This window comes from Schistocerca cancellata, chromosome 8 (genome assembly GCF_023864275.1).
Source record: "Schistocerca cancellata isolate TAMUIC-IGC-003103 chromosome 8, iqSchCanc2.1, whole genome shotgun sequence".
Classification (NCBI taxonomy): Eukaryota; Metazoa; Arthropoda; class Insecta; order Orthoptera; family Acrididae; genus Schistocerca; species Schistocerca cancellata.
Window position 1 is genome coordinate 466,448,733 of NC_064633.1, and position 14,603 is coordinate 466,463,335.

Sequence of the window (14,603 nt, forward strand, 5' to 3'; positions counted from 1 at the left end):
CCGCAGTTCCGTTTTCACAAGGATTACTGAACTCTGAATGCAGTAATCACACCAGACAATTCCCTTTACCAAATCTGACAGAAACCATGGATTACTTAGGCAGATGCCGAATCTTTTCGATTTGCGAAATCTAACAGGTGGATATCATCAGCTGACAGTGCACCCAGATGACAAGCGAAAACTTCATTTGTTACAGAAATAGGAGTGTATACATACTTGTTTGTGCCATTTGTACTTCACAATGCTCCATCACTTCTCAACGCCGAATGGATTAAATTTTACGAAGGCTCACACCAACACAAGCTTTTGTATACCTCGATGATATAACGATTTTCGATGAAAACACGAAGCAGCGTAATGAGAAACAAGCGGATTTCGAGCATATAAGAAGCGAAAACCTTTGTCAGTAGATAAATTTCATTTTGCACTAAGTCAAGTGAACTACATTTGACATATTATAAACAGTGAAGTTGTCCATCCTGATCCATAACGAATTGAAGCTCTCAAGAATTTTCCTGAACCTCAAAATTCAAAGGAATTACAGTCATTATTGGGATTAGAGAATTTCTATAGATGTTTGATAATCAGGTGTGTAAATATAGCATGTCCATTGACACAGCTTCTGAAAAAGGGAATTACACCTAACAGGACGACAGAAGGCAAAAAATCAATGGACGAACTTAAAATCGATCTGATCTCTGCTCCAGTGTTAGCGTATCCATATTTCAGCAACCCCTTTCATTCTTTCCAAAAATTCTTCAAATTTTGCTATTAGTGTTTTTTTGTCTCGTGAAATTGATGGCATTGAATAACCAATATTATTTTCCTTCAGATAATAAACCAAAGCAGAATATAAATATACTACAGCAGAAAAGCCTTGTGCACGGGGTTCAACTACTTAAATCTAACTAACCTAAGGACATCACACACATCCATACCCGAGGCAGGATTCGAACCTGCGACCTTAGCGGTCGCGCGGTTCCAGACTGAAGAACCTAGAACCGCTCGGCCACCCCGGCCGGCTGTGCATTGGGTTTTGGTATAAGACACAAGAGATGTTTCTTGGTATTAAAAGAATTTACAGTTGTTACAGACCATGCTCCTCTTAAATAGTTATTGAAATTAGAGGACCCAAGTTCCAAATTGACAGTGGTGACTTTGAAACTGAACTCCAGTTTAAGGTCATTCATTGACTGGTAAACTACATGTAAATGCTAACGCTAGAACCGAAAGGCTCGTGTTAGCTTACAATAAGAAGGAAGAGTTAAAAGCAGCTCAAGAGGAGGATCCACAGTGCAAAATATTGAAAGAAGGTCAGTTTTTATGCATATAGACAGAAGCAGCGAGTCAAAAGTTGTACCAAGGCCAGGAATCGATATTGGATCTCCTGCTTACTCATCTTTTCACTCGCTGCTTCAGTCCAAGTACATAGAATCTTATCTGTATCAGACCTGTAAAGTCTCTCAAATTGTTGCATTTGATCAACGTTTTGTTGAAACAGATAGACTGCTGTACTAAAATACTAGCAAAGGAAATCGCCTAGTTATTACGGAAACCGTGAGAAACAAATCATGTTGGAACAACATTAATCTTTATTACCTGGCACTGCACCACAAATGCAACAATCATTAAAATAGCTAAGATATGTATGTTGGTGGTCAATTAGGAAAGCTGAAGTTTGTGTTTCACAGTGTGGTTCCTGTAACGGACTGAATAATTTGGGAAAAAATCAGGCATGGTTACAGGAATTGCCATAGCCCAGTGAACCATTTGAAATGTTGGTGAATCGTTGACTAGGACTGAAGATATGAATAAATTCGTGTTAGATCGTTTCTCCAGATATCTTGTCATGATACCATTACCTGATCAGAGTGTCGAGATATTAGCTAAAGATTTTATAAAAGAGTGAATTGTAAAGTTTAGATCATCATTAAGCATGATAAGTGACCAAGGAACGAACTTCATGAGTGAATTTGTTAAACAGACTTGTAAGCTAATGTAAATAACAGAACGAAGAACTACTCTGGCACATCCTGAAGGAAATGGATGTGCTGATGAAACCACAGAACAGTAATTAAGATGGTTAACCACTAGTAAGTATGATAATTGGTTTGTGTGTCTTCCATACATCGTGAGTGCTTACAATGCAAAAATGCACAAGGCAACTTACGTCCATATGAAATTGTATTTGGAAGAAGGATGTGTTCGCCCTTGGACTTTACCCAATCGACCACTGGCATCAGCAGTGAAGGCGCAAAGGAATTTGCATGCAAGATGAGGAGGCATGGAAGTGAGTGAAATAGCAAAATCTTCAATGTTTCCTGCAGCAAGCGAAACGACACAATCGCCAAGCAGTCGCGCCACAGTATCGAGAAGCTGTTGCCTAGCTCTGTAAAGTAGTGTTGAAGAAGAGTCAGGTCAAAAATCCGAGCTTGGAGGTGTTGTCGCGAGTCACTCTTGAGCTCCAACTACTTTTCGTTCGATTGTCGTTCATGTAAATCGTGTAAAGTCATTTCAGAGTAGACTTCCTGTAGCATTGCGAGACGACATCGAGGACCAACCGAGGCGCCAACCAGCTGTTCCTAAAACTAGGAGACGAGCAGTACGAAGTCGCAGTCCAGACTTGGAAGCCGAATCGTCGCCATACACAGAGAGATCCAATCCCAGACACCCTACAATCTTTGTAGACATGTGCAGTATGAGTGAGTGCAAAGGATGCGTTTATTTCTCAGCAATGTGCATATGTGAATTTGCCATGCAAATGCAATTACGTAAAGTGTGCAAGTGTAGCTAAATCTGTTCCACAGGTTACCACAAGATACTAATCTGTATATACTCACTGTTTAACTCTGATGCTTAGAGTTAATTAAACATGTTCACTGTAATTCTAATTTTTGCTATAACAATGTGTTCCATTAATGCTATAGGGACAGTACCACAGACAACAAGTGTGCAGTTTGAACCATGACCAGATGTGGTAGTTCACCAAATAATGATGTACTTGTACTTAAATAGAATCTGAATTAGATTCAACAACAATTCAATTTTGTTAAGAAGCATATTGATTTAATTCATTCATTCAAAGATAATGAGACAGTACAGGAAATGGAAACGTATTAATATAACAATTGGATGACCGCCAAAATGCAGTTAAGAGTCCAAATTTGCTAATTGCAAACAAGAGATTAACTTTTTTAAATAAAGCCGCCATTTGACATAAAGAAGGTTTTAAGTCGTCAACACATGTCTGTTATATAAACCAATATTGTCGAAAGTAAATGCGAGAACCTTTATGTAATAGGTTAATTTACTGGCAATTAGCATTATTTTTTCACTTGATGTAGCTTTGGAATAAAACAGATGACCAAATCATAGGTTTTAAACTTTGAGATTGTGTCTAAGCGGTCACTCACTGCGGTAACTTTTTTTTTTAACTTTTCCTACACAAAACTTTGATTAGGCACAAATGTGTCTACTTTGATTTTAGAGGAAGTATTCTTTGTACTATATTTTGTTACTTTAACCAACTGAGACGTTAAAGACAAAATTTTAGCTATTAAACAACAATTTAGTATTAATCCACATAATTGCTTTGATGAAATAATTGTATTAAGGAATATACAAAGAGCCATATACCAACCATATAGTTTTTATTGAGCAGTGTGTAAAGGAACTCATTACACATTTAAACGTAATTTGTGGTGAGACGAAAGCAACCACCTCCGAGTATTGAAGGATTGCACGCTGTAAGTGCTCCCATATATTTAAACACACTGTTGTTGACAATTACTGACAGTCTATCAAACGCTAGAATTGGTCCTCTCACTTTAAGAACAGCTCTAGAATGTAGTTCAGATGATTGTTTATGCAGTATACTATTGCATCCCGAAAAATTCTTACAGATCCCACTATTAATTGAAGGTAGTTAAATACAACACCTACTATGATCTACCCTGTTAATCCTTATAATTTCTGTATTTAGTACGAGTGAACTAGCTTTCACACTCAAATTAAATGGTAATGGGTTAATTTTAAATGCCACTCAGCGTGATTATCATGTAATCTGCTTGATATACCTTCTGTATTTCGAACTACTTGTCATGTAGCTAGAAAGCTTTCGATAACAAGAATGTCACCAATTTACTATAACGAATCACACATAATAACACATGCAAAACATCCCCTGTCCACTTTCTCCAAGGACAGTGGTTTACTTATGGATATCCAAGAAAGTTTAGTGACTACTAATAGTGAGTTAAATTTCATTCAAGCAGCAAATAAGATTAAGTCTGTTGAAGCTCCAAGTAATGTTAATCCATATGTAATTGTCAGTATTGTCTTCTTCTTAATTTTATGAAGGCGAGTACGTACATCCTATACCCACAGTGTTAAATTTACAATATTGATAACCCATTTATCTCAGAACCTTCGACAGATAGAGATCTGAACTTTTTGGGGAGTATAGTTTCACTTCTTTTCTGATTACTGATCCAGTATCATAAAATACAGACAAATAATTATCGTTTAAAATTATGTTAATTTTTTAAATCCACTTTTACTTATATAAGTAAAAAACCATTATATGTAGAAATGTTTTTGTGGTTCAGCAGCAGCAGCAGTATACTGAGAGGTAATGTAGTGTAAAATTAGGTATATTTATCTGTAGTAGTTCCTGAGATAATGGGTCAAATATTATAAAAATGTCATTTTCAAGAAATCAAGTATAAATGTGTCATTTGATATTAACTCACATATGGAGGCAAGCCAGATTCTAGAAACAATCAGGCCCATAATGAGCATAATCTGGATCCTGCTGTTGATCATCCTACAAACATAATAGCTTCTTTCTTTTCCTGCCTCTTGCTTCTTTAGTCATTTTCTCTACTGCATACAGGGCTTTCATGATCCTAAGTCCATCCATTGGCTGGAAGGATTGCAGCGTGTTGGCTCCTGGTGTGATACCAAGTTGCATTACTATCCTAATTCTTCTCTTGTTAGCATCATTAAATATTATCACAATGCAACAAACACACAAGCATAGAATTTTCATTCCTACAAAGACATTTTTTGGTATGTGGCTCCAAGTGACATTATTGAAAGACTAATTCGAGCTTTTGCGTTCTACTATGGAGACATTTGGAAAGAAAGTCAGGATGAATTAACTCTCTATATTGGTTTAATAGCTTCCAACACTGCAGATGGTTTGCTACCTTTGTGCCTAAATTGTTCTTCTGCACCCACTGCCTGAGCTTTGCGGCACTTGCACCATGAATCAGCATCAGGTAGGCAAAGACCATGTATCATCAGCGGATAATTTCTGAAAGAATGTAGCCAACACTGTTCTTTTCATCACTTGTAGGTCATGTGTAATGTTTTCTGTTGCCATTCAATAATATTGCTGGAGTTCATCAACGTTTTGTTTGTAAGTCTTCCATTATCATTTAGTGTCTTTCCACGTGATAACTTCTCTTTTCCTTTCGTCTGCTTCAATTTTCAAAGGCGTGTTCCCATCCGTTTTTAACGTGGCCTACACATCTGCTTTTCACCTTAAGGGTGACTTTCGCTACTGATTTGAAAGCCTTCGAATCACCATCCCCCAAGTACTCAATGTTTTTACCACACGTCTCTCACCTGCTGTGAGCGTCTGAACATAGAAAGAATTGCAGCAGCCTCTATACCTCCACTAGTTCCCCCATAATTCTTAGCAAAATTTGATTTATGACTTTAACTTGATCCATTGTCGACTGAATTACATTGATAGAAATATTTCGTTAGGACTTCGATGTCTAAAACTTTACCTTTGCGGCCTCTCTTCTGCCATGTACCATCAACTGCCACAGATAAGTCTGTTGTGTTATTTAATTCTTCTGCTTCTTTAGCAGTAGCTTTCATAGAAGCAACAGCAACAGATTTGACACATTCACCAGTTATTTCGGTGCATTTAATTGATCTGATTGGTGGGTTTGGCAAGTTTAGCGTCGCACATAATACTTGGCTGCGGTCAGTCCGTTGTTGTTGTTTTAGGGGAAGAGACCAAACTGCGAGGTCATCGGTCTCATCGGGTTAGGGAAGGACGGGGAAGGAAGTCGGCCGTGCCCTTTCAAAGGAACCATCCCGGCATTTGCCTGGAGCGATTTAGGGAAATCACGGAAAACCTAAATCAGGATGGCCGGACGCGGGATTGAACCGTCGTCCTCCCGAATGCGAGTCCAGTGTGATAACCACGCGGTCAGTCCGTTACCTATGCACCTCATTCCATACAAGAAACTAACATTGCTCTCAAACAAGTCATTCATGCACTTTTGAGGAGTCCAAAATTACGTAGAGGGCCTGCAAACTTTGCTCTGAATAAGAAGTTTGTTATCAAGTCTAGTCCTTGCAGACGTGTCTTCACAGATGCAAATTTGCCCACCACAAACCTTACATGAGACGGCATCTTGTAAAACTTAAGACACACAAAGCTAAAAACATGCCCTACATTATTTACATGATCTCCTTTGTCAGTAAAGAAATCCTTATGGTTTCCAAATTTCCTCTTCGAAGCGCTAGTCGGTGTGTTCTTATCATGTTCCTGTGATTCAGATGTATGTTGATATCCATGGAAGCATCGCTTCTTAAAACAACACTTTCTTTTCGTTATGCTGGAAAGACGTATAAGAACGTGTAATAAGACACCAAACCACTATGGTTATAGTTCAAAACCTAAAAAATACTGCATCCACAAAATAACTCCGCAAAATGTATGTGCAATACCGCCATTTCTGCTTACACACTGCATCCGACCTCTTAACACGAACATTAACATGAATTCTAGCCTTGTAGATTGAATAGTTCCAGAGATAGAGATTCTTAAGGAAGTCAGTGCCGAATAACTGGATTGTTTTTACATTTGCACTATCAACTATACAAACCTGTAACCGACTTTTATAATTTTGTATGATTACTAGTTTCGGTTATCTAAAAAAATCATCTCCAGATCTAAAGATGATATGATCTGAAGATGGCTTGTAGATATGCGAGAATTAATAATCAATTAAGATACATTTTCGATTTTGACTATTAAGAGTTTTTATTCATTAACGTCACAATCAGTTTCAGCCACAAAGATCATTTGGAAGTGGTTATTTGAACAATTTTGAAGAAAAAGAAAGTACAGATCGAACAGGTCATATGAAACAAAGTCACAACAAACACCATCTAAACAAGACATCATAGTAAAATAAAATAATGGTTTACAGCAATTCATCCGCAGTTTAAGAAAGTAACATGTATAACGTTAACTTACGAACTCAGCGTCGTGGAGGTACGCAGATAGAATGGCGGGACATTCACTTAATACCACAGATGGTGTGGTAAATGATTCTTCGAATGTCGGTGCAATTTAGACTCAAAAATTATCTTTACAAACTTTTAGTAGTTGATTAGTTGTCCTATTTCCAGAATGAGATTTTCACTCTGCAGCGGAGTGTGCGCTGATATGAAACTTCCTGGCAGATTAAAACTGTGTGCCCGACCGAGACTCGAACTCGGGACCGTTGCCTTTCGCGGGCAAGTGCTCTACCATCTGAGCTACCGAAGCACGTCTCACGCGCGGTCTCACAGCTTTACTTCTGCCAGTATCTCGTCTCCTACCTTCCAAACTTTACAGAAGCTCTCCTGCGAACCATGCAGAACTAGCACTCCTGAAAGAAAGGATACTGCGGAGACATGGCTTAGCCACAGCCTGGGGGATGTTTCCAGAATGAGATTTTCACTCTGCAGCGGAGTGTGCACTGATATGAAACTTCCTGGCAGATTAAAACTGTGTGCCCGACCGAGACTCGAACTCGGGACCTTTGCCTTTCGCGGGCAAGTGCTCTACCATCTGAGCTACCGAAGCACGACTCACGCCCGGTCTCACAGTTTCATATCAGCGCACTCCGCTGCAGAGTGTAAATCTCATTCTGGAAACATCCCCCAGGGTGTGGCTAAGCCATGTCTCCGCAGTATTTGCCAGGAAGTTTCAGTTGTCCTATTGTTAGTTATGCTTAAGATTAAGCTATAACTGTCGTATTTCTTTGCGTATTGGAGTTTACCACTGCAGCTTCCCCTCCCCTTCCGCCGCGTGCGTAAATGTGTCTGAGGAATGAGTCTGTGGACTACGCTGATCGTGTACAAAACTGTCTAACCGCCTGTCCATACCTCTCACGGACGTTACCCGCCACAAGTCTGGCATCTTTGAAGAGTGTGCGTGGCAGTGTGGGGTGACAATGTTTCCCAGCGAGATGGGTGCAGTGTTGTACGTGGATTGAGAATGGGATGAAGTAGATCGAATCTACCTTTTGCTTTTCCCGGTTAGGTGCACTTCTGTTTCGTTTGTCGATAGGCGCGATAGGGCACTTGGTTGCGCATCTGCAGTTCTCAGCTGTTTCCCGGACGGCATCAGCGCTTCTAGTGATGGCGATGGCCTCTGTTATAGCTCTGTTAAGGCGAAAGCGTTACTACATCGCCCATTGGTTGACGTCTTCGCTCGCTGTTTGTGGACGAAACTGTAGATGAACAGCATTTAGGCTGCTGGAAATTAGCACCATATAAGGAGCATACGGGAGAAGTGAACGCGGTCTGTCTTCGGCGCGTACGTGACGTTCAGGATACACAGGAGCGGACCGAGTACGGAACCCTGACGTATTGCTGCTCGGATGAAACCATTCGCCGAGGTTTCCTCTGGTCTTAGGTGGAAGCTTCTCCTTTGCATGTACGTTCTGCTAAAATGGACGTGGCCTCCCTGCAACCAGGAGCTCGTGAACCAGCCTCTCACGCTATATAGAACCAAAAGCTTTAGAAACTGTAGGATAACAGCTCCGTTTGTAGCGTATGATTTAGATGAAGTGGATTCGGGCTGGTGCTGTGCAGCATGGCCTCACTTTCACAACTACACTCCTGGAAATTGAAATAAGAACACCGTGAATTCATTGTCCCAGGAAGGGGAAACTTTATTGACACATTCCTGGGGTCAGATACATCACATGATCACACTGACAGAACCACAGGCACATAGACACAGGCAACAGAGCATGCACAATGTCGGCACTAGTACAGTGTATATCCACCTTTCGCAGCAATGCAGGCTGCTATTCTCCCATGGAGACGATTGTAGAGATGCTGGATGTAGTCCTGTGGAACGGCTTGCCATGCCATTTCCACCTGGCGCCTCAGTTGGACCAGCGTTCGTGCTGGACGTGCAGACCGCGTGAGACGACGCTTCATCCAGTCCCAAACATGCTCAATGGGGGACAGATCCGGAGATCTTGCTGGCCAGGGTAGTTGACTTACACCTTCTAGAGCACGTTGGGTGGCACGGGATACATGCGGACGTGCATTGTCCTGTTGGAACAGCAAGTTCCCTTGCCGGTCTAGGAATGGTAGAACGATGGGTTCGATGACGGTTTGGATGTACCGTGCACTATTCAGTGTCCCCTCGACGATCACCAGTGGTGTACGGCCAGTGTAGGAGATCGCTCCCCACACCATGATGCCGGGTGTTGGCCCTGTGTGCGTCGGTCGTATGCAGTCCTGATTGTGGCGCTCACCTGCACGGCGCCAAACACGCATACGACCATCATTGGCACCAAGGCAGAAGCGACTCACATCGCTGAAGACGACACGTCTCCATTCGTCCCTCCATTCACGCCTGTCGCGACACCACTGGAGGCGGGCTGCACGATGTTGGGGCGTGAGCGGAAGACGGCCTAACGGTGTGCGGGACCGTAGCCCAGCTTCATGGAGACGGTTGCGAATGGTCCTCGCCGATACCCCAGGAGCAACAGTGTCCCTAATTTGCTGGGAAGTGGCGGTGCGGTCCCCTACGGCACTGCGTAGGATCCTACGGTCTTGGCGTGCATCCGTGCGTCGCTGCGGTCCGGTCCCAGGTCGACGGGCACGTGCACCTTCCGCCGACCACTGGCGACAACATCGATGTACTGTGGAGACCTTACGCCCCACGTGTTGAGCAATTCGGCGGTACGTCCACCCGGCCTCCCGCATGCCCACTATACGCCCTCGTTCAATGTCCGTCAACTGCACATACGGTTCACGTCCACGCTGTCGCGGCATGCTACCAGTGTTAAAGACTGCGATGGAGCTCCGTATGCCACGGCAAACTGGCTGACACTGACGGCGGCGGTGCACAAATGCTGCGCAGCTAGCGCCATTCGACGGCCAACACCGCGGTTCCTGGTGTGCCCGCTGTGCCGTGCGTGTGATCATTGCTTGTACAGCCCTCTAGTAGTGTCCGGAGCAAGTATGGTGGGTCTGACACACCGGTGTCAATGTGTTCTTTTTTCCATTTCCAGGAGTGTAATTTGCTGAACAAAAAAATCTTCTTGGCAAGAGAACAGTTACAGTTAAACAGAACTTATGCTACAGCCCAATATAGTTCCACAAAGTAGAGCTTAAACAAGAAATGAACAACTGAAATGTTTTCAGGACACTAAAACAGAATTCAGTGAAACTAAAACCCCCCCTCTGAATGTAATGAATTACTGTTCTCATAAAACTTCTACGTTACTTGATTTTCAAACTGCGCAGTGAAAAAGAATGTACTGAGACTGTTTTCTCTTTAGTTATTCTGAGCATTTCTAAACTGACACACAATATTTTACCGCAACGCAATCTGATTTTCAATAATCCCTACATGAATCACTACATGAATCACTTACCTCACAAAAATCTTCGTTACTCCAACTACTGCAATACAGCGAGCGCCAGTATTGCCAGCTAAATAAAAGATTCTAACTACTGAAGGCACTAATTACTGATAGACATATACAATACTGGCCATTAAAATTGCTATACCACGAAGATTATGTGCTACAGACGCGAAATTTAACCGACAGGAAGAAGACGCTATAATACGCAAATGCTTAACTTTTCAGAGCATTCACACAAGGTTGACACCGATGGCGACACCTACAACGTGATGACATGAGGAAAGTTTCCAACCGATTTCTCATACACAAACAGCAGTTGACAGGCGTTGCTTCTTGAAACGTTGTTGTGATGCCTCTTCTAAGGAGGAGAAATGCGTACCATTACGTTTCCGACTTTGATAAAGGTCGGATTGTAGCCTATCGCGATTGCGGTTTATCGTATCGCGACATTGCTGCTCGCGTTGGTAGAGATCCAATGACTGTTAGCAGAATATGTAATCGGTGGGTTCGGGAGGGTAATACAGAACGCGGTTCTGGATCCTAACGGCCTCGTATCACTAGCAGTCGAGATGACAGGCATCTTATCGGCATGGCTGTAACGGATCGTGGAGCCACGTCTCGACCCCTGAGTCAACAGATGAGGACGTATGCAAGACAACAACCATCTGCACGAACAGTTCGACGACGTTTGCAGCAGCATGGACTATCAGCTCGGAGACCATGACTGCGGTTGCCCTTGGCGCTACATCACAGACAGGATCGACTGCGATGGTGAACTCAACGATGAACCTGGGTGCACAAATGGCAAAACGTCATTTTTTCGGATGAATCCAGGTTCTGTTTACGGCATCATGATGGTCGCATCCGTGTTTGGCGACATCGTGATGAACGCACATTGGAACCGTGTATTTGTCATCGCCATACTGGCGTATCACCCGGCGTGATGGTATGGGGTGCCATTGGTTACAGTCTCGGTCACCTCTTGTTCGCATTGACGGCACTTTGAACAGTGGATGTTACATTTCAGATGTCTTACGACCCGCGGCTCTACCCTTCATTCGATCGCTGTGAAACAATACATTTCAGCAGGATAATGCACGACCGCATGTTGCAGGTCCTGTACGGACATTTCTGGATACAGAAAATGTTCGACTGCTGCCCTGACCAGCACATTCTCCAGGTCTCTCACCAACTGAAAACGTCTGGTCAATGGTGGCTTAGAAACTGGCTCGTCAGAACAAGCCAGTCACTACTCTTGATGAACTGTGGTATCGCGTTATAGCTGCATGAGCAGCTGTATCTGTATACGCCATCCAAGCTCTGTTTGACTCAATGGCGAGGCATATCAAGGCCGTTATTACGGCCAGAGGTGGTTGTTCTGGGTACTGATTTCTCAGGATCTATGCATCCAAATCGCGTGAAAATGTAATCACATGTCAGTTCTAGCATATTATATTTGTCCAATGAATACCCGTTTATCATCTGCATTTCTTCTTGGTGTAGCAATTTTAATGGCCAATAGTGTAGTTAGCAAAGGAATGATTTTGATAGAGAACAAACAATGTATTTATCTTAATAGTGTTCAAAAGTCGTAATATATATAAATTCGTGATATCCCGTTTAACAAATTTCCTTTTTCTTACGGACACGCGTCCAATCCGTCCGCTCATATTAACACCTCAGAACTCTGGCATCTCTCTGCCCACATCCATCACTCCTGGCGGCTCACCTCCTACTGCCCAACGCTACGGGCTGTTCACTTCCAACTGCGCAACACTTTTATTTTGGTCATCAGTCTACTGACTGGTTTGATGCGGCCTGCCACGAATTCCTTTCCTGTGCTAACCTCTTCATCTCAGAGTAGCATTTGCAACCTACGTCCTCAAGTATTTGCTTGACATATTCCAATCTCTGTCTTCCTCTACAGTTTTTGCCCTCTACAGCTCCCTCTAGTACCATGGAAGTCATTCCCTCATGTCTTAGCAGATGTCCTATCATCCTGTCCCTTCTCCTTATCAGTGTTTTCCACATATTCCTTTCCTCTCCGATTCTGCGTAGAACCTCCTCATTCCTTACCTTATCAGTCCACCTAATTTTCAACATTCGTCTATAGCACCACATCTCAAATGCTTCGATTCTCTTCTGTTCCGGTTTTCCCACAGTCCATGTTTCACTTCCATACAATGCTGTACTCCAGACGTACATCCTCAGAAATTTCTTCCTCAAATTAAGGCCGGTATTTGATATTAGTAGACTTCTCTTGGCCAGAAATGCCTTTTTTGCCATAGAGAGTCTGCTTTTGATGTCCTCCTTGCTCCGTCCGTCATTGGTTATTTTACTGCCTTAACTTCATTGACTTCGTGACCATCAATCCTGATGTTAAGTTTCTCGCTGTTCTCATTTCTACTACTTCTCATTACCTTCGTCTTTCTCCGATTTACTCTCAAACCATACTGTGTACTCATTAGACTGTTCATTCCGTTCAGCAGATCATTTAATTCTTCTTCACTTTCACTCAGGATAGCAATGTCATCAGCGAATCGTATCATTGATATCCTTTCACCTTGTATTTTAATTCCACTCCTGAACCTTTCTTTTTTTTCCATCATTGCTTCCTCGATGTACAGATTGAAGAGTAGGGGCGAAAGGCTACAGCCTTGTCTTACACTCTTCTTAATACGAGCACTTCGTTCTTGACCGTCCACTCTTATTATTCCATCTTGGTTGTTGTACATATTGTATATGACCCGTCTCTCCCTATAGCTTACCCCTACTTTTTTCAGAATCTCGAACAGCTTGCACCATTTTATATTGTCGAACGCTTTTTCCAGGTCGACAAATCCTATGAAAGTGCCTTGATTTTTCTTTAGCCTTGCTTCCATTATTAGCCGTAATGTCAGAATTGCCTCTCTCGTCCCTTTCCTTTTCCTAAAGCCAAACTGATCGTCACCTAGTGCATTCTCAATTTTCTTTTCCATTCTTATGTATATTATTTTTGTAAGCAGCTTCGATGCATGAGCTGTTAAGCTGATTGTGCGATAATTCTCGCACTTTTCAGCTCTTGCCGTCTTCGGAATTGTGTGGATGATGCTTTTCCGAAAGTCAGATGGTATATCGCCAGTCTCTATATTCTACACACCAACGTGAATTGTCGTTTTGTTGGCACTTCCCCCAATGATTTTAGAAATTCTGATGGAATGTTATCTATCCCTTCTGCCTTATTTGACCGTAAGTCCTCCAAAGCTCTTTTAAATTCCGATTCTAATACTGGATCCCCTGCCTCTTCTAAATCGACTCCTGTTTCTTCTTCTATCACACCAGACAAATCTTCACCCTCATAGAGGCTTTCAATGTATTCTTTCCACCTATCTGCTCTCTCCTCTGCATTTAACAGTGGAATTGCCGTTGCACTCTTAATGTTACCACCGTTGCTTTTAATGTCACCAAAGGTTGTTTTGCCTTTCCTGTATGCTGAGTCTGTCCTTCCGACAATCATATCTTTTTCGATGTCTTCACATTTTTCCTGCAGCCATTTCGTCTTAGCTTCCCTGCATTTCCTATTTATTTCATTCCTCAGCGACTTGTATTTCTGTATTCCTGATTTTCCCAGAATATGTTTGTACTTCCTCCTTTCATCATTCAACTGAAGTATTTCTTCTGTGCCCATGGTTTCTTCGCAGCTACCTTCTTTATACCTATGTTTTCCTTCCCAACTTCTGTGATGGGCCTTTTTAGAGATGTCCATTCCTCTTCAACTGTACTGCCTACTGCGCTATTCATTATTGCTGTATCTATAGCGTTAGAGAACTTCAAACGTATCTCGTCATTCCTTAGTACTTTCGTATCCCACTTCTTTGCGTATTGATTCTTGCTGACTAATGTCTTGAACTTCAGCCTACTCTTCATCACTACTAT